The sequence below is a fragment of the Oryctolagus cuniculus genome, chromosome 12, assembly GCF_051225735.1.
Source record: "Oryctolagus cuniculus isolate XC-2025 breed Fujian yellow rabbit chromosome 12, ASM5122573v1, whole genome shotgun sequence".
Taxonomy (NCBI): domain Eukaryota; kingdom Metazoa; phylum Chordata; class Mammalia; order Lagomorpha; family Leporidae; genus Oryctolagus; species Oryctolagus cuniculus.
Genome location: NC_142878.1, coordinates 94,766,992 through 94,786,641, shown reverse-complemented (window position 1 = coordinate 94,786,641; position 19,650 = coordinate 94,766,992). Strand labels below are relative to the sequence as shown.

General features: G+C 41.4%; 2 long non-coding RNA genes across 2 annotated transcripts in view; one reads left to right on the top strand and one right to left on the bottom strand.

The window, feature by feature from the left end:
• Positions 1–19,650, bottom strand: part of LOC149123173 (uncharacterized) — a 48,789-nt gene that overhangs the window by 3,158 nt on the left and 25,981 nt on the right. The gene's annotated exons all lie outside the window — the stretch shown is intronic.
• On the top strand, positions 131–12,347 carry LOC149123174 (uncharacterized). The gene is made up of 3 exons (XR_016218577.1): positions 131–411; positions 11,739–11,981; positions 12,144–12,347. It is a non-coding gene; the product is annotated as an uncharacterized LOC149123174 (long non-coding RNA).

The window sequence follows — 19,650 nt, the reverse complement described above, 5'->3', positions numbered from 1 at the left end:
CTGATACTGGGGTGCCTGAGTTCAAGTCCTGGCAGTGCTCCCGATTCCAGCTTCTTGTTAATAAACAACTTGGGAAGCAGTAGATGACAGCTCAAATAATTGGGTACTCGAGTACCCAGCTTCCAGCCTAGCCCAGCCTCTGCTCTTGTCGGCATCTGAGGAGTGAACCAGTAGAAAAGAGAATGTGGAGGGAGGCAAGATGGCGGAATAGGAAGGGAGCACACTGATAGTCCGGGGAGAGATAGTTTAATAAAAGTGGAGATACTGCAGGTTCAAGGAAGAGTAGGGGAGGAAACAGCAGAAGAAACTCTTCCGGAATGCGTGATACACAGTGGACCTGTGTGGAGAGCGTGGGAGCCCACAGTTTGGGACACCAGTGGCAGACTCAACACACCAGCGCTGGAACACGAGGTGAGCCGAACCTCAATAGCCCGAGACACTGGCAGGCAAGTGGAGAGAGGAGACTAGAGGGAACGACCCCCCGGGGGGGGGAAGTTCACCAGGCTAACTGGAAGAGAGAGAGAGAGAGAAAAAAAAAGGTGACTGGTACGGACACGGGTTTCTCTCTCTCCGCTCACCTCTCAAGGGCGAGCAAGACAAAGAGCAGGCGCCATCTTGGACATACATCATAAGCAGAGCGACCTCAGGTCTGCACCGGCCCTGAGCCTAGCAGAAAAACCTGACTCTGGGCGGGGCGAATTAACAGGAGATTAGGACCTAGTAAATTTGTGGTGCTACTGAACTGAGACTGTGAAAAAAGAGACGGTGGGGGAGAGAACTCACGGAATTCACGTGAGCACTCTCCAGAGACGCTACAATTCCGTAACTTTGGCAACCCAGTGGGAGACTGAAGGAGACTTTGAGCCCACTCTGAGGGCCGAACAGATTCCCTGTGTGGTCCTTGGGAAAGAGCTTCCGATCTCTGGCTCCTGTGGGTATATCATTTGCCTGCTAACTACCTCCAACTTCGTTCAGCTGTGCGGAATTACTTCCCTTTTGAATCAAAAAAAAAGAAAGAGAGAGAGAGAGATTTACCACGCCTAACCTGGGAGTGTCACCTTTGGCACACCAAAGAGAGCTCTCAGGCCACACCCATCTCAAGCCCTAAGGCTCCATCAAAAACAGATAGTCCACTTAATCTAGAGTCATAGTATAACAAGAAAAAGCACCACAGTGAAGAAACCAAATATCTCCAATATGCCAAATAACAAACGCAAAAACCAAGGTAATAAAAACAAGGAAGTCACCATGACGCCCTCAAATGAAAAAGACACCCCAATTCAAGATTATGAGGATGATGACATAGAAGAAATGCAAGAAGCAGATCTCAAAAAATTGATAAGAACATTAAGAAGTTCTCAAAAACAAATTCTTGAACTACAGAAATCCTTAATGGACAAGATAGAAAATCTCTCTCGTGAAAATGAAATATTAAGGAGGAATCAAAATGAAACGAAACAACTAGTACAACAAAACTGTGATAGTGACTGAAGTGAAGAATTCAATAGATCAAATGAAAAACACAATAGAGAGCCTTACAAACAGAATGGGTGAAGCAGAAGAGAGAATATCGGACTTAGAAGACAGAGAACAGGAAAGGATACAGTCAGACCAAAGAAAAGAAGAGGAAATTAGAAATCTAAAACATATTGTTGGGAATCTTCAGGATACTATTAAAAAACCCAACATTCGGGTTCTAGGAGTTCCTGAAGGCATGGAGAGGGAGAAAGGATTAGAAGGCCTTTTTAGTGAGATATTAGCAGAAAATTTCCCAGGTTTGGAGAAGGACAGAGAAATCCTAGTACAGGAAGCTCACAGAACCCCTAATAAACACGACCAAAAGAGATCCTCACCACGACACGTTGTAATTAAACTCTCCACAGTGAAACATAAAGAAAAGATCCTAAAATGTGCAAGAGAGAAATGTCAGATTACTCTCAGAGGATCTCTAATCAGACTCACAGCTGACTTCTAATGAGAAACCATACAAGCTAGGAGGGAATGGCGAGATATAGCCCAGGTACTAAGAGAGAACAACTGCCAGCCCAGAATATTATATCCTGCAAAGCTATCATTTGTGAATGAAGGTGAAATAAAGACTTTTCATAGCAAACAGACATTGAAAGAATTTTTGCCACTCGTCCAGCCCTGCAAAAGATGCTTAAAGATGTGTTACACACAGAAACACAGAAACATGGTCATCAATATGAAAGAAGGTAAAGGAAGGAAACCAAGGAAGGAAAACTCATAGCAAAAGATCACAGGGAATTCAAAGCATATATTAGAACTTATCTTTGGCAAATGGCAGGGCAAAGTTACCACTTATCATTAGTCACATTGAACGTGAATGGCCTGAACTGTCCAGTTAAAAGACACCGATTGGCTGATTGGGATAAGGAACAAAACCCATCTATTTGCTGCTTACAAGAAACACATCTTTCCAACAAAGATCCATACAGACTGAAAGTGAAAGGCTGGAAAAAGATATACCACGCCAACAGAAATGAAAAAAGAGCGGGCGTAGCCATCTTAATATCAGACATCATAAACTTTACCACAAAAACTGTTAAGAGAGACAAAGAGGGACACTACATAATGATTAAGGGATCAATTCAACAGGAAGATATAACAATTATCAATGTATATGCACCTAACTACAGGGCACCGGTTTATCTGAAAGATTTGTTAACGGACTTAAACGGAGACTTAGACCCCAATACAATAGTACTGGGGGACTTCAATACTCCACTCTCAGAAATAGACAGATCATCCGGACAGAAGATCAACAAGGATACAGTAGATTTAAACGACACTATAGCCCAAATGGATCTAACAGATATATACAGAACTTTCAATCCTACAGCTAAAGATTTTACATTCTTCTCAGCAGTACATGGAACCTTCTCTAGGATTGACCACATACTAGGCCATAAAGCAAGTCTCAGCAAATTCAAAAGAATTAGAATCATACCATGCAGCTTCTCAGACCACAGTGGAATGAAGTTGGAAATTCGCAACTCAGGAATCCCTAGAGCATATGGAAATACATGGAGATTGAACAACATGCTCCTGAATGAACAATGGGTCATAGAAGAAATCAAAAGAGAAATCAAAAACTTTCTGGAAGTAAATGAGGATAACAGCACAACATACCAAAACTTATGGGACGCAGCAAAAGCAGTGCTAAGAGGAAAGTTTATATCAATAGGTGCCTACATCAAGAAATTGGAAAGGCACCAAATAGATGAGCTTTCAATTCACCTCAAGGATCTAGAAAACCTACAGCAAACCAGACCCAAATCTAGTAGGAGAAGAGAAATAATTAAAATCAGAGAAGAAATCAACAGGATTGAATCAAGAAAAACATTCCAAAAAATCAGCCAAACGAGGAGCTGGTTTTTTGAAAAAATAAACAAAATTGACACCCCATTGGCCCAACTAACTAAAAAAAGAAGAGAAAAGACCCAAATCAATAAAATCAGAGATGAAAAAGGAAATGTAACAACAGACACCACAGAAATAAAAAGAATCATCAGAAATTATTACAAGGACTTGTATGCCAGCAAACAGGGAAACCTATCAGAAATGGATAGATTCCTGGACACATGCAACCTACCGAAATTGAACCAGGAAGACATCGAAAACCTAAACAGACCCATAACTGAGACAGAAATTGAAACAGTAATAAAGGCCCACCCAACAAAGAAAAGCCCAGGACCAGATGGATTCACTGCTGAATTCTACCAGACATTTAAAGAAGAACTAACTCCAATTCTTCTCAAACTATTCAGAACAATCGAAGAAGAGGGAATCCTCCCAAATTCTTTCTATGAAGCCAGCATCACCTTAAATCCTAAGCCCAAAAAAGATGCAGCACTGAAAGAGAATTACAGACCAATATCCCTGATGAACATTGTGGGGAGCAACCCGGACTAGACTGAGTTACTGGAATTAAGACTTATTCTATGCATCTGCTCTCCCACAATATGGCGCTGGGAGAGGAGAAAACAGCTTCTACGCAGCTGCCTCCAGTTCAACCAATAAACTGTAGGACCTACTCCTGATTGGAGGAGAGCAGCGTACTCGGCGTGTGGGCAGCCGAGTTAGGATTGGCGGAGGAGGACTATAAAGGAGGAGAGAGACGGCATTCACGAGGAACATCTAAGGGGAACATCTGAAGGAACACCTGTGCAGCCCCCAGAGAACCGGCCGGCGGTGTGCCGCTCCCCTGCGGAAGTGGGGAATGTGGCCAGGGGGAACTGCCCTTCCACGGAGGTGGAAGGGACAGTAGCCAACCCGGGAAGAACCAGCAGCAAACCCGGGGAGGGCCGAGCAGACGAAAGAACAGCGCAGGGTCCTGTGTCGTTCCTCCATGAAGAGGGGGAGCGACGTAATGGTGCTGTGACTCGGATATGAAGCCTAGGCAGGACTTAGTGTCGTTCCTCCATGAAGAGGGGGAGTGACATAATGGTGCTGTGACTCGGATTAGGAAACCTAGGACGGATAGGAAACCTAGGACGGATAGGAAACTTAGGAGGGAAGAAATGGGAAGAAGCAGGAAAATACCGGAGAGAGAGACTAGCGAAGAGCCTAGGGGAAAGCCGGACGAGAAAGGTGCCGGAAGAAGCTATTGAAAGCCTAGGCATAGACTTGGATACGGACTGTGGGAAAGAAGTTAGGATTGAAAGCGAAAGTGAAAGCCGGCGCCGTGGCTCAATAGGCTAATCCTCCACCTTGCGGCGCCGGCACACCGGGTTCTAGTCCCGGTTGGGGTGCCGGATTCTGTCCCGGTTGCCCCTCTTCCAGGCCAGCTCTCTGCTATGGCCAGGGAGTGCAGTGGAGGATGGCCCAGGTGCTTGGGCCCTGCACCCCATGGGAGACCAGGAAAAGCACCTGGCTCCTGGCTCCTGCCAGGATCAGCGCGGTGCGCCGGCTGCAGCGGCGGCCATTGGAGGGTGAACCAGCGGCAAAGGAAGACCTTTCTCTCTCTGTCTCTCTCTCTCACTGTCCACTCTGCCTGTCAAAAAAAAAAAAAAAAAAAAAAAGAAAAAAAAAAAAAAAAAAAAAAAGAAAGCGAAAGTGAAAGTTTTCATAGACTCGGAGGCGGACTATGGCGGGGAAGCTAGGAGATTGAAAGCGAAAGTGAAACCTGGAGGAGGCTTGGACTCGGATACGGACTGTGGGGAGTAGCCAGGAGAAATGAGAGGAATATTGTTGGAAGAAAACTTAAGGAAACATACCAGGTAGAGAAAAATATTAGGGAGGATGAAGCCGCGAGTGCAGGCCAAGGCGGAGACATAAGTCACCTTGGAATTCTTCAAGTCACCCCGGGGAGCAAGAGGCGAAGATCTGGAACCAGAGGCAGAGACGTGGGCCACCAGCATTCGCCAGGTTAGTCCGGGGAACTTGGACTGAATGCCGGTGGTGGCGGAAACATTTGCGGAAGCCGCCGCGTGCAGAGAGAGCACGGGGCGTGAATAGATAGGGAACGCGGGGCTGGCGCGAGGCCGTGGTGCGGGCGCGAAGTGCGTGGAGAACGCGGAGCATGCGCGCAGAGCCGGGAACCCGCCGGCGGGGCGAGGCGCCGGGAAGCCGCGCAGAGCCGTGAAGCTGCCGCGGGGCGAGGTGCCGAGAAGCAGCCTCGGGGCGGGCGCCGCCGGGAAGCCGCAGGGATAAGAGAAACAGAAGTTTAGAAGTAAAATGAGAGAAATAGGAATGCTGGAAGATAGAAGTAAAATGGGAGAAATAGGAATGCCTGGAGATAGAGAAATAGAGAAATAGAAAGGCCTCCCCTCAACATGGCAATAAGAAAGCTTGGATTCGGTCTGCCTGATTAGGGAGGCGGTGAGCACCTGCGGGCGGCTAGCAGCTTATGCGCCGCAGGTCACCGAAGACAGGCACAAATTAACATCAGTAAGGCCTCCCCACAATACCGCAATTAGAAAGCTTGGATTCGGTCTGCCTGATTAAGGCGGTAAGCACCAGCAGGCAGCTCAACCAGAGTATGAGCTGCAGGTCACCGAAGATAGGCACAAACCAACACTAATAAGTCTCCCCCACAATACGGCAATGAGAAGGCCTGGATTCGGTTTGCCTGATTGTTAGGGCTTGTAAGCCCCTGCAGGCAGAGCAGAGCATGCGCTGCGGGGCACCGAACACAGGCATGCATCAGCGCCTAAAAACCTCCTCACAATATGGCGAAGAGAGGACCCGGATTCGGTTTGCCTGATTGATAGGACTTGTAAGAACCTGTGGCAACTCTAGCAAGCAGAGCAGAGTGTGTGCCGTGGGGCACCGAAGACAGGCGCGTATCAACGCCAAAAAATAAAAAGAAAGGGGGATCTGTGGGGAGCAACCCGGACTAGACTGAGTTACTGGAATTAAGACTTATTCTATGCATCTGCTCTCCCACAATATGGCGCTGGGAGAGGAGAAAACAGCTTCTACGCAGCTGCCTCCAGTTCAACCAATAAACTGTAGGACCTACTCCTGATTGGAGGAGAGCAGTGTACTCGGCGTGTGGGCAGCCGAGTTAGGATTGGCGGAGGAGGACTATAAAGGAGGAGAGAGACGGCATTCACGAGGAACATCTAAGGGGAACATCTGAAGGAACACCTGTGCAGCCCCCAGAGAACCGGCCGGCGGTGTGCCACTCCCCTGCGGAAGTGGGGAATGTGGCCAGGGGGAACTGCCCTTCCACGGAGGTGGAAGGGACAGTAGCCAACCCGGGAAGAACCAGCAGCAAACCCGGGGAGGGCCGAGCAGACGAAAGAACAGCGCAGGGTCCTGTGTCGTTCCTCCATGAAGAGGGGGAGCGACAAACATAGATGCAAAAATCCTCAATAAAATTCTCGCCAATAGAATGCAACAACACATCAGAAAGATCATCCACCCAGACCAAGTGGGATTTATCCCTGGTATGCAGGGATGGTTTAATGTGCGCAAGACAATCAATGTGATACACCACATTAACAGACTGCAGAAGAAAAACCATATGATTATCTCAATAGATGCCGAGAAAGCATTTGATAAAATACAACACCCGTTCATGATGAAAACTCTAAGCAAACTGGGCTTGAAAGGAACATTCCTCAATACAATCAAAGCAATCTATGAAAAACCCACAGCCAACATCCTATTGAATGGGGAAAAGTTGGAAGCATTTCCACTGAGATCTGGTACCAGACAGGGATTTCCACTCTCACCACTGCTATTCAATATAATTCTGGAGGTTCTAGCCAGAGCTATTAGGCAAGAAAAAGAAATTAAAGGGATACAAATTGGGAAGGAAGAACTCAAACTATCCCTCTTTGCAGATGACATGATTCTTTATTTAGGGGACCCAAAGAACTCTACTAAGAGACTATTGGAACTCATAGAAGGGTTTGGCAAAGTAGCAGGGTATAAAATAAATGCACAAAAATCAACAGCCTTTGTATACACAAGCAATGCCATGGCTGAGGAAGAACTTCTAAGATCAATCCCATTCACAATAGCTACAAAAACAATCAAATACCTTGGAATAAACTTAACCAAGGACGTTAAAGATCTCTACGATGAAAATTATAAAACCTTGAAGAAAGAAATAGAAGATGATACCAAGAAATGGGAAAATCTTCCATGCTCATGGTTTGGAAGAATGAATATCATCAAAATGTCCATTCCCCAAAAGCAATTTATAGATTCAATGCAATACCAATCAAGATACCGAAGACCTTCTCAGATCTGAAAAAAAATGGTGCTGAAACTCATATGAAGGCACAAGAGACCTCGAAGAGCTAAAGCAATCTTGTACAACAAAAACAAAGCCGGAGGCATCACAATACCAGATTTCAGGACATACTACAGGGCAGTTGTAATCAAAACAGCATGGTACTGGTACAGAAACAGATGGATAGACCAATGGAACAGAATTGAAACACCAGAAATCAACCCAAACATCTACAGCCAACTTATATTTGATTAAGGATCTAAAACTAATTCCTGGAGCAAGGACAGTCTATTCAATAAATGGTGCTGGGAAAATTGGATTTCCACGTGCAGAAGCATGAAGCAAGAGCCCTACCTTACACCTTACACAAAAATCCACTCAACATGGATTAAAGACCTAAATCTACGACCTGACACCATCAAGTTATTAGAGAACATTGGAGAAACCCTTCAAGATATTGGCAAAGGCAAAGAGTTTCTGGAAAAGACCCGGGAGGCACAGGCAGTCAAAGCCAAAATCAACTATTGGGATTGCATCAAATTGAGAAGTTTCTGTACTGCAAAAGAAACAGTCAGGAGAGTGAAGAGACAACCAACAGAATGGGAAAAAATATTTGCAAACTATGCAACAGATAAAGGGTTAATAACCAGAATCTACAAAGAGATCAAAAAACTCCACAAAAACAAAACCAACAACCCACTTAAGAGATGGGCCAAGGACCTCAATAGACATTTTTCAAAAGAGGAAATCCAAATGGCCAACAGGCACATGAAAAAATGTTCAAGATCACTAGTAATCAGGGAAATGCAGATCAAAACCACAATGAGATTTCACCTCACCCTGATTAGAATGGCTCACATGCAGAAATCTACCAACAACAGATGCTGGCGAGGATGTGGGGAAAAAGGGACACTAACCCACTGTTGGTGGGAATGCAAACTGGTCAAACCACTATGGAAGTCAGTCTGGAGATTCCTCAGAAACCTGAAATAACCCTACCGTTTGACCTAGCCATCCCACTCCTTGGAATTTACCCAAAGGAATTTAAATTGGCAAACAAAAAAGCGGTCTGCACCCTAATGTTTATTGCAGCACAATTCACAATAGCTAAGACCTGGAACCAACCTAAATGCCCATCAACGGTAGACTGGATAAAGAAATTATGGGATATGTACTCTTTAGAATACTATCACGCAGTAAGAAACAATGAAATCCAGTCATTTGCAACAAAATGGAGGAATCTGGAACACATCATGCTGAGTGAAATAAGCCAGTCCCAAAGTGACAAATACCATATGTTCTCCCTGATCGGTGACGACTGACTGAACACCAAAAAGGAAACCTCCTGAAGTGAAATTCACACTATGGGAAACGGTGACTTGAACAGCATAGCCCTGACTGTTAATGAACAACTTAATACATTATCCCTCTTAGTATTTTTTGTCTGTTCTACTTAATATGACTGGTTTAATTCTGTAATTATCACACAGTTATTCTTGGGTGTTGAAAATTAACTGAAATGTGATCGCTGTTAAACATAAGAGTGGGAATAAGAGAGCGAAGAGACGTATAATTTGGGACATGCTCAAGCTGACTTGCCCCAAATGGTAGAGTTAGAAACATACCAGGGGATTCCAATTCAATCCCATCAGGTGGCATGTACCAATGCCATCTCACTATTCCAAGTGATCAATTTCAGTTCACAATTGATCATAATAAAAGGACTAAGAGTCAAAGGGAGCACATAAACAAGTCTAGTACCTGCTAACACTAACCGATAGAATAAATAAGGGGGAGAGTGATCCAACATGGGAAGTGAGATACTCAGCAGACTCATAGAATGGCAGATGTCCTAAATAGCACTCTGGCCTCAGAATCAGCCCTAAAGGCATTCGGATCTGGCTGAAAAGCCCATGAGAGTATTTCAGGCATGGAAAGCCAAGACACTCTGGCAAAAGATCTCTGTGAGTGAGATCCCAGTGGAAAGAACAGGTCTTCAAAGAAGGAGGTACCTTTCTCTGAAGGGAGGAGAGAACCTCCACTTTGACTATGACCTTGTCTAAACAAGATAAGAGTCAGAGAACTCAGAGGGCTTCCATAGCCTTGGAAACTCATGACTGGAGCATAGGGAGACTACTGATGCCATAGACAGGAGTGTCAATTGGTAAAGTCAACAACAGGAGTCACTGTGCACTTACTCCTCATGTAGGATCTCTGTCCTTAATGTTCTGTGCATTGAGATTTAATGCTATAATGAGTACTCAAACAGTATATTTCACTTTGTGTTTCTATGTGGGTGCAAACTGTTGAAATCTTTGCTTAATGCATACTAAACTGATCTTCTGTAAAAAAAAAAAAGAAATTATCAATCCCAACTTGACTCTCACCGGGATTAAACATGACAATATGTCTGATCTGATTTGATCATCATTTAAAAAAATCATCTATTATTTTTCACTTTATGTTTCTGTGTGGGAGCAAACTGTTGAAATCCTTACTTAATGTATGCTAAGCTGATCTTCTGTATATTAAGATAATCAAAAATGAATCTTGATGTGAATGGAAGGGGAGAGGGAGTGGGAAAGGAGAGGGTTGTGTGTGGGAGGGACGTTATGGGGGGGAAGCCATTGTAATCCATAAGTCGTACTTTGGAAATTTATATTCATTAAATAAAAGTTAAAAAAATAGAAAACAAACAAAAAATATACTGAATCAATCTTCTGTATATGAAGATAATTGAAAATGTATCTTTATGTGAATGGAATGGGAGAGGGAGCGGGAGATGGGAGGAGTGTTAGTTGGAGGGAAGTTATGGGGGGGAAGCCATTGTAATCCATAAACTCTACTTTGGAAATTATATTTACTAAATAAATGTTAAAAAAAAGAAAAAAAAATATTGTTTCTGTTTTCCAAATTAAGCACTTATGTAAGACTAAGAGGCTAAGAAGCCACTCTGTTGGGTGTCAATATCAATAGCCTTACAACAACAACAACAAAAACTTTGCATTGAAATATCCAGAAAAATGCTCACTAAAGTAAGACTGCGTACTTTACCTGATAGAATCCATTTGGCTTAAAAGATCTTTCCCCCTGGAAGTTTAAATGGAGTTTAAATGCACCATTTAAATGCTTAAGTTTAAATGCTCTCCAGGGGATCCATCTTAGAGAAGAAAAAAAAAATTTCTCAGACGCAATCTGAGGATATATATGATAATAAAAGTTGGTGAAGTTTGTTCGATGAATCTTATAATTCTTCCCTTGGAGTAGATGCTAAAGGTTAAGATGGAGACAAAAATGGAAATGAGTGGAGGGACTGAAATTGAGCTGGTCCAACATATAGGCCAGTAACCATTTCTATAGGTCTTTAAACAGACAATTGTGATCATATGGTACCTCCAGCACTTCATTCTGTGAGCACTGAGGATCTGCAGCTTAAAGGATGTAAAACTGGATTCCCAAAAAAGGAATAGTCTGAGGCAAAAGTTGCAGGTCTGTGAATATGTATTATGTGTATACATAATTGTGTGTATTGTCCTGTATATATTCACATATATATTCACAAGTTGCCCTGAAGTGTAGTTCAAAAGGCCTTTATCAAGGAACTGTTCCTATTACAGGTCCTAGAGTTCATACCATCTGTGTAAGAAATGTTCACATAATGCAAACCTTATCAACAAAAACATTGCTAGAAACACTAGGTTGAAGAGTAGGTTCTAGGTTAATGGTTTCTTCTATTATCAATCAGTGAGATTATTAGAATATTTCTTACACCAAGAATCAAAATAATGGAAGCAAAAATAACAAAACAAGTGGGTTTTAAATTCACAAAGAAAAAAGATATACAGTACAGGAAACATGAACAAAGTTCAAATTCCAGATTAGGGAAAAATATAAAAATTCATATATCTCCTGATATGTCATTTAATTATTGTAGCATTAGAAAAATACACTGAGAATTAAGAGTGTTGCTATAGATTCTCTCAATATATCAACCTGTATGATTATCTTTTTCCTCTTTTGTTTCCAGCTGGAAGTTTCTTCCAACATAGGCGTTGTCTGTTCTGTTCAAAACCCGCAGAGGTAGGATTGGACACACCACATGTCTAACCAGCTGATGCCATAATTCCAGGATTGCTGAAGTTAAACCCAGGTGTACTGGAGCTGTCTCAGCCTGTGCTAAGTGTGAAGATGTGGAGGAGGTGGAAAATGTTGGCAGAGATTCCAATATCAGCTTGGCAAATCACAAATTTTATTAACAGCAGCATAAACAGTAAGTGTATTCATGTTAATATCTGGGATGAAACACATGCATTTCTGAAAAGCAAACAAAACACATCAGTCTCACATAATCAGCAATTGTTAGTCTGCCTACCAGAGATTTGTATTTTAGCTTCCTTTCTTTATAATGGTCCTGGGTTTTTCTGTGTTTCAGATTCTATCCAAGAAATAACCCAGTTGAAGTCTCTTCAATTCAGAAGGGTGCTGCAAATGTCCAACTTTCAATTATCAGGAGGAGAAATCTCATCTACACTGCACTTTGATAAGATTGAATCAAAACTATCATACGGTGATATTTTATTTTTCATAAAAAACACAAATATGCTCCCTTCAATTCTTATGCAAAATACTTCCGATGTTAAAATGTCATCATTTTTCTTTCATGTTATTGCCTTGGGTGTAAGCATAATTATGTTGTCTAATTTAATTTGTGAGTGTCTCTGTCCATTTCAAGCTGCTATAACAGAATAAATTATAGGTAAAAAATTGTTTCCTCACTGTTAATGAGTTTGAGAAGATCAAGATCTAGGGCTTGCTATCAGATGAGGGCCTTCTGATTTCATTGTTCCATAGCAAAAAAGAAAATATGGGAGGGCTCTATATGCCCTTTTATAATGGCATCAATTATGCCAATGGCAGTGGATCAATCATGGGCTAATCACATATTAAAATAGCAACTAAATTTCAACATGAGTTTCAGAAGAGACATGAAAACCATGATTAGATTTTGGAAAAATTTTGTTATATGATGCTGACAAATATAGCCAATTGCCAAGTCCGTTCTCTTCCCTCTGAGTCCAATGAGTGTGTGGTTATATTTTTAAGGCCACGTACAGCACTGTAGGCTCATGAATGTAAATGTATAGCCAAATGAAGAGATATTGGGAGTGTTTGTTCCTGAATCATACTTAGGAATTCATAGGTGAGTTAGCAAAAAAATTGCAATGGTAATTGAAATGCCTGCCTTTAAAATGGAAAAACCTTAGCGTTAATTATATATTTGCTACTCCTTTACCAAAAAATGTCATCTAATAAAGCGACATTTGTATGTTAACTACTAGAATCAATCAATTTGTTGCTACAGCCAACAAGCTCTGCATTCTCAGCAAACTCCCTTTTGCTCTTTGGTTGGATATAAAAGAAGCACCAGAATCATATTTATTTTTACACATAATCATGATGGTTTCCATAATTTAAGGGTCTTTTTGAGGGCTAGTGAAAAGTAGTAGAGCACAGATCACAGACATATGTGTAATTATTTCATGAATTTACATTTGAATTACTTTATTAATGGAACTTTTGTATTGTAAGATATGAAACAAGAATATTATAAACATTATTATATGAAATACTAAGGCAGTGATTTTGCTATTTCTTCTCTAACCCAAAGACACATCTGGCTGTCTCTGATACATGTCTACTGCTGAATGCCAGTGTTCACCTGCAGGAGAGCAGTGCAGGTTTTCAGTGAGGTTCTGAGGGTTTGGAATGGATGCAGCACTGTAGAGACCATTGGTTTCCATGAGTAGAGGTCACCAGATAAAATACAGAATATCCACTAAATGTGAATTTCAGATAATTTTTTTTATCAATTTCATGTTATGGCGAGTAAAGAGATATATACTACACATTTTTTACTCCACAATATTTATTGTTTATCTGGAATTTGAATTTAATTTGTGGCCCTGTACAAGAATTTGCTGAATTTTCAAACCCTCATGGGGAGACAATCTTGGGGTTTGGAGTAACATGGTGACGATAATAGTAGACAGAAAGTAGAAGGTAAATATCAAAGCCACACCCACAGAAACCACATGCAGATTGATCATAGTGTAAAGGAAAGTGGATTCCAACTCATTTATGAAAAATATACAAATGCAAGTGCACATCTCAGCATTTCCTATGAGAAGCAACCACAAGTCTATGTTGGGGCTGTTTTTGAAGCCTATAAAAACTCTCAGAAGACAGATAATGCAGATCATGTTTATTGGCATTCTACTGATTTTTACTTTGTTCTCAGAATGGTAAGCCTAGAAGTACATACATGTTTGTCAATTATGGTGGGGAAAATAACCTCATTAAATGTGCTAGGAATAAAAGACTTACCACAAAGTCTGTGGTCTTAGGTCAGAGACAAGAGGAGTGACATGAAAGGAAGGAGCCTTTTGAAAGAATCCAAGGGCCATTGTAAGGTATAAACATTTGTCATTTTAGAGAATAATAACTTGTAAGATTCTCATCTTTACACGAACATCTAACTTTTAGACAATATTTTTGTGCTCTGCCTGGCTTAGCTATGATTATGTAATTTGTATTATAAAATAGCACATTGCTCTTTATTGTTCAATTATACAAATCAAAAGAATTTTTCTCACCAAGAATACCATATTATTTGAGCAGCATTGTGAAACATATCATCCACAGTACAAAGTTTGAGAATTTGACAGAAGATATAAAGTGTTATACTCATTTTTTATAAAAGTTTAAAAGTATTTTTACCATACCTCCCTGTGCACCAAAATCATGAGAGGGTAAGAGTCACATCATGGTGAAAGACAGGGAGTATGGAAGAGAATGGAGAATCTGTTATCTGTGCTGAAGATGCCCTAATTGGGACCAATGGAGACCCCTTCTCTCAGTTGTTTCCCTGTTAAAATAAAGCAAATTCATTAATGTTGCTAAGACTCCAGTGTCTACCGACAGAAAAGAGCGCTTTCTACAGATCACATTTCCTGAAGCATTTGTCCTTCACCTGCTTGGAGTAAAAAATAAGCACAATTGTTTTGTTGCATTTTGCTCATTGCTTTTCCATAATAAGAATTACTGATTTTATCTTTACCGTGATTCAATAAATTTTTCATATTTAATTGATAAAAAGAATGCTTATTTGTGAATTACAATGTGATATTAGGAATAATGCATTTATCACAGGTCAATTAGCACCTGCCTCACCCCATATACTGATTTATCCTTTGAAGTAAGAATATTTAAATCTACTGTGTTAGCAAGTTTGACATAGACAGCACATTAACACTGACACCAAGCTGTACAGACCACCAGAGCATGTTCCTTCTTTTTAACTGAATCTGTACGCTTTGCTGTCATCCAAAGACAAACAGACAGGAGGTCTAGTGAATTCAGGCATTACCATGAAACTTAGGGTGATTCAACAAGGAAATTGACATTTATCATTTCTGAATATATTTTAAAGCTCAGGGGCCAGCACTGTGGTGTAGCAAGTGAAGCTGCCACCTAGTGCTGGCATCCCATATGGGTGGGTGCAGGGGTCCAAGCACTAGAGGCATCTGCCACTGCTCTCCCAGGTTCATTATCAGTGAGCCTGATTAGAACCAGAGCAGTCGAGGCCGGCACCGTGGCTCAATAGGCTAATCCTCTGCCTTGCAGCGCTGGCACACCAGGTTCTAGTCCCAGTCGGGGTGCCGGATTCTGTCCCAGTTGCCCCTCTTCCAGGCCAGCTCTCTGCTGTGGCCCGGGAGTGCAGTGGAGGATGGCCCAAGTGCTTGGGCCCTGCATCCGCCTGGGAGATGCTTCTCCTGAGAAGCACCTGGCTCCTGCCTTCGGATCAGCGCAATGTGCTGGCCACAGCGTGCCAGCCACGGCGGCCATTGGAGGGTGAACCAACGGCAAAAGGAAGACCTTTCTCTCTGTCTCTCTCTCTCTCTCACTGTCCATTCTGCCTGTCAACAATAATTAAAAAAAAAGAACAAAAGAACCAGAGCAGTCGGGACACAAATGGGCCTTTATAGGAGATGCTGCCACTTCAGATGGAGGCTTAACCTGCTAGGTCTTATCTCTGGCCTCAGTTCTGTCTTTTTTAAGCATGTACAAGATAAACTTGACATATAGAATTTGTATGGTTTTAAATGTTTCATTCACATTTAGTAGAAAATAATAGCAAGAATTTCTACACACCTTAGGAATTATCTGAGATAATTATGTTAGAAATGGAATTTTTATCCTTAACAAAATAACAACAGCTAAGATATGGAATCAATGCAAATGTCTGTCACCTGAAGACTGGATAAAGAAATTATGAGATATGTACACTATGGGATACTACACAGTGATAACAATGAAATCTTGTCATTTGCAACAAAATGGATGAAACTGGATAACATCATACTTAGCTATTGAGAATTGAGCTTCAGTAAACATAGGGGTATGGCTAAATCTTTCAGATGCTGATTTCATTTCCCTTTTGTAAACTCCCAGGAGTAGGATGGCTGGATGATATGGTAGGGCTATTCAAAATTCTGAGGTATCTCCATACTGACATCCACAGAGGTTGCACCAATTTACATTCCCACCAACAGTGGATTAGTGTATCTTTTCCCCCACATCCTCACCAACATTTGTTGTTTGTTGATTTCTATATAAAAGCCATTCTAACAGCAGGGAGGTGAAACCTCATAGTGGTTTTGATTGGCATTTCCCTGACAGCTAGTGATCCTGAGCATTTAAAAAAATGTTTTAATTTGAACCTGATAGAAAGAATCCAGTTAGTAGTCTTTGAAATGATGATGTTCATTATAAAGTTTTTTGTATAGTGTTGGGTCCATAAGGGATTTGACATGGAGACATTTGCAATTCTGGTTTGTATGATGCATTAGTAGTTCTTCTGTCTCTGTGTGATCTGTAATGAATCAGATTTTTAACATATCACCCAGAGTGATGATAAACTCTAGGTTTTGAAAGTTTTCTGCCATTTAGAGTTCTATCTGTATATCCTTTCCATGGAGTGAGGTGTGGGAGGGGGAGAGAGAATGACTTGGCACAAAAGGCCCTCTCTCAGGAAGAGAAGGAGTGCAGATGGTTCTGCCAGTTGGGGGTAAGAAATTGTGAACTATGGAAGAGCTCCTTACTAAAGACAGATTCTGAACTTCCCCTCCAAAATCTTGATGGAGGGAGAATAAAGGGAAGGTTTTGTAGCCATGCTCAATGGAAATAAAATAAAGATAATTGCACACAAAATTTGCCATCCACTTTCTTAAAGTGACGTTTTCAGAGCCTGAAGTGATCATAGGCAATCCATTGGAGAACTGGAACTCAGTGTCTTAGAAGTAAGATTCTTATAGTGTGTTTCAGCTTCAACAGTGCCTTCAATTGCCACATGCTATGACACCTAGCTAAAACTAAGAGAAGATTGCCAACATGAGGATGCTGAATAGGACATGGAAGGATAATTATCCTTATGGTCTCCCTGTAAACAAATCTGAATAAGGTAAAACTCTAGTGTCCTTCTCTCTCATTTTAATATTAATAGTAAAATCTCAGGCTGGTACAGTGGCTCAACAGGCTAATCCTCTGCCTTACGGTGCTGGCACACCGGGTTCTAGTCCCAGTTGGGCACCGGATCCTGTCCCAGTTGCCCCTCTTCCAGGCCAGCTCTCTGCTGTGGCCCGGGAGTGCAGTGGAGGATGGCCCAAGTGCTTGGGCCATGCACCTCATGGGAGACCAGGATAAGCACCTGGCTCCTGCCTTCAGATCAGCGTGGTGTACCGGCCATGGCAGCCATTGAAGGGTGAACCAACAGCAAAGGAAGACCTTTCTCTCTGTCTCTCTCTTTCACTGTCCACTCTGCCTGTCAAAAAAAATATTAATAGTAAAATCTCACAGTAGACCATCTGCCAGTTTCTCTGTATCAGTGTACAATTTGAGATGGACCCTTTTCTTTCTCATTCATAATCAAATGCATTCTTCTGCCCTATTCTCTCAAATTCTATTCTGCTAAGTTACAGCTAATTTGATAAATGACTCCTTACTAATAAATTGTCAATGCATTCATTAAAAAATAATAATAAGCATTCATTTCATGTTTTCTATATGCCAGTGGAGTATATTGAAAACATTCACATACATTACTTTCAGCATTTTCATTTTGAAAGTCATCTAGTGATTAAATATGAGATGCTGACCAAAATGGCTGAAGTTTGGGTCCCTGAGAGGGGAGAGAAGATGTGTTTATTTGCTGGAAAACAAGATACAGCCATTCAAATCACATCCAGTGGTATGTCATCTATTTCACTGTGGCAGGTTAATAATTAGAAAGTACATAAAATATGAATTAAAAACCCCAGATTAGAGAATTGCATCTATTAAGGACTATGATGTTCAGGCATCACTTAAATTCTCTGAACTATAGTTTCTTCACTAATAAAAGAAATTAGATGTGACTATCTATCTATTTGAAATGATCCATATATATATATATCTTAGTGAGACTTAAGCCAGGTTTCATAACAAGAGTCCTCTAGGTCAGTTTTGTGGTTTCCATGCTCATCTATTCAGGGAAGTGTTTTAAAAGTCTTTAAATTATCAAAAACCTTATCCTGATTTAAGACTGACATTCCAAAAATATTTGCCATGCCTATTATGGATTACAACTTAGTTAAAAAATAGGTTGGGAGGTACTATAGTTAATGAATTTCTGTGATCTTTCCTGGACTACTTTAATTCCTTGCTCAGTGTCTGTGTTTCTAGGAAATATGGATTTCTGAAACTTCAGTACAGGTTTTAGATACCCAGGCACAATAATTTCCACTTACGCTTAAATCCCTGAGTCAGGAGCTGCTAAATTACAAATTGGGCTGCCAAATTACAAAGTTTTGCATAAAATTATTAATGTGCCTAATTTTGCCACAACCTAGAAATGCATTCTGGCTTATCAAAAGGTAAGGAGCAATAATTTGGTAAAGCTGAATTATTTGGGAAATGAAGAAAAGCAGAATAAAGATTTTCTATTTAATTTCAGAATGTTGGCATGTCACACAGACAAAAGCGGGGAGAGTTGGGACGTCCACACATCGGTGCTGGAAGGGGAGGTGAGCTCAATAACCAGAGACATTGGCGGGGAAACGGGGGTCAGAATCTAGAGAGGGGCCGGAAAGTGCAGCAGACTCACTACTGGAAAGAAGGAAAAAAAAAAAAGCTTGGGGGTTTCTCTCTCCCCCAACCTTGCAAAGGTTGCAAGGCTGCAAGGCTTGAAGAATTCACAAGAGACAAAGAGCAGGCCCCCTCTCTGGATTTACATAACAACAGGGGAGAGCTAAGGAACAGAGTCACTACAATTCAGTAGCCTAGGCAACCCAGTGGGAGTCCAGAGGTGCCTACACAGACTCTTTGGGTAGAAGCCAGAGACTGGAAGCTAAATACCATCAATTCTGCACAGCCATGCTGTGCGGTATTACTTACCCCCTGAATAAATAAAATAAATAAATAGAGAGAGAGAGAGATTTACCACGCATAACCTGAGGGTGTCACCTTTGCACACCCGTAACCTGAAAGAACCAAGCAGAGCTCTCAGGCCACACCCATCTCAAGCCTCCAAGGCTCCTCCAACAGTAGGCAGTCCACTTAACACGGACATAGTATAAAATAAAAAAAAAATTAAAAAAAATGCACAGTGATGAAAGAATTAACTATGCCAAGCAACAAACACAGAAATCGAGGGAACAAGATCAACGATGACACTATGATGCCTCCAAATAAACAAAACACCCCAAACCAAGATTATGAAGATGATGAGATAGAAGAAATGCAAGATACGGATTTCAAAAAATTTATGATAAGAACATTTAGAAGTTTTCAAAAGCAAATCCTTGAACTACAGAAATCCTTATTGGACAGGATTGAAAATCTCT